Source organism: Fukomys damarensis, unplaced genomic scaffold, assembly GCF_012274545.1.
Source record: "Fukomys damarensis isolate Sample0158 unplaced genomic scaffold, DMR_v1.0_HiC HiC_scaffold_23, whole genome shotgun sequence".
In the NCBI taxonomy this organism is placed as follows: Eukaryota; Metazoa; Chordata; class Mammalia; order Rodentia; family Bathyergidae; genus Fukomys; species Fukomys damarensis.
The window spans coordinates 25,204,009-25,205,836 of NW_022900935.1; the positions used below are offsets into that span (position 1 = coordinate 25,204,009).

At 48.1% G+C, this 1,828-nt stretch overlaps 1 pseudogene; it reads left to right on the plus strand.

The window, feature by feature from the left end:
* The first annotated feature begins 547 nt into the window (after positions 1-547).
* LOC104852627 lies at positions 548-986 on the plus strand (annotated as a pseudogene).
* Positions 987-1,828: the final 842 nt, after the last annotated feature.

Consider the following 1,828-nt stretch of genomic DNA (forward strand, 5'->3'; position numbering starts at 1 on the left):
TTACTGATTCCTGTAGGCAAGGATTATTGCTTCAAAATATTTTATGTAAGTCTCCTCCTTTAGATTTTTGTTTTCAGTTTCCCTAGGGCAGTGGTGGTGAACCCTTATGACTGTATGTTATCACTGAAAGCTCTAAAAGGTTTGCCATCAATGCCCTAGGGTTTTTTTTTCCCCATGATTGAAATTGTGAATCAGTAAACTGTAGATTGGCTAGTAGCCTTAATGTCACCAGATACTTCTGGGTGCCAATATCTGCTGATCTCTGCCACTGCCAGTCACTGCCTTCTGATGTCGGCTTGTGCTGGACATCATAGGTTGATGTTCCTGGATGCTGGTCTCTGCCACTGGTGTTTGTTGGCTGCTGGTCTCTAGCCTGCCAAGCACGACACTGGATCCAGTGGACCCATCCCTTACTTTTCCACTGTAAATTTGTACTTTAGCATTACAGCAGCAATGCATTTAAGGTCGCAGCTTCACTCTTCAGGTTGCTAGCAGCCGGGACGCAAAGTGGGGGACGGCGGAAGCGTCACGGAGAAGCAGTGCCAGAATGTTGGCTCCCAGGGTTTTTAGCCTCATTGGCAGGCGAGCCATTTCCATCTCGGTGTGTGAGCGAGCTAACGGGAGCGCGGTGAAGAGTAAAGACTGCTCTCCCCAGCTATGCGGATGGGCGCCGCCACCCCCTGCCGACGTGGCCCACGTCCAGCAGCTGTCTGCCAGTCCGAAGACCCTGAAGGAGAAGGAGAAGGCCTCCTGGAGCAGCCTGACCAAGAACAGAAAGTCAAGCTGTACCGCATTCAGTTCAGCGAGAGCTTTGCGGGGATGAACAGGAGCACCAGCAAGTGGAAAACTGTGTGGGGGCCGGCCTGTTCTTCATCGACCTCACCGCCCTCATTCTGATCTGGGAGAAGCACTAGATGTACGGCCCCATCCCGCACCCTTTGACAAGGAGTGGGTGGCCATGCAGACCAAGACGATGCTGGACATGAAGGTCGGCCCCATCCAGGGGTTTTCCATCAAGTGCGATTAGGACAAGATCAAGTAGGGCAGGGATTTAGCTCAGTGGTTCGCTGGCCTGCCTTGCAAGCGCAAGGAACCGAGTTCTATCCCCGGTACCAAAAAAAAAAAAAAAAAAAGATCAAGTGGAGCTGGGCAAGTGGAGCTGGGCATGGTGGCGCACGCCTGTAATCCCAGCACTCGGGAGGCTGAGGCAGGAGGATCGCTGTGAGTTCGAGACCACCCTGGGCTACATAGTGAGTTCCAGATCAGCCTCAAATACATAATGAGACCCTGTCCCCCCCCCCAAAAAAAAGTATGTCCTACGAAAACACCAGGAAAGCAACACACATGTATTGCCAGTATAAGTGACACATGTGCATGGAACATGCTGTTGTCATGTGTGAAGACTGCCTTAGGTGTGATAATTGAAGTAAAGATTTTTTTTCTTTTTTTCTTTTTGAGAGTGGGTCTCACTTTGTAGTTCAGGCTGGCACTGCACTCACTATGTAGCCCAGGCTGGCCTCAAATTCGAAGACATCCTCTTGCCTCAGCTCCCAAGTACTGGGATTACATGTGTTCACCACACCTAGCTCAAGATTTTTTTTGTGAAGTGCTATTGGTATTTTCATTGTTGTCCATATAAGAATTTATTTGTGGGCTGGAGATTTAGCTCAGTGGTGCTGCACCTGCCTTGCAAGTACAAAGTTGAGTTTGATACCTGGTATTGAGAGGAAAAAAATTTTTTATTTGTGTTGTTCTTTTTAAGACTTTGTACACCAAAAAACGGTGAATATTGAAAATTTTGATGCTTTTTTTTTTTCTTTTTTTTTTT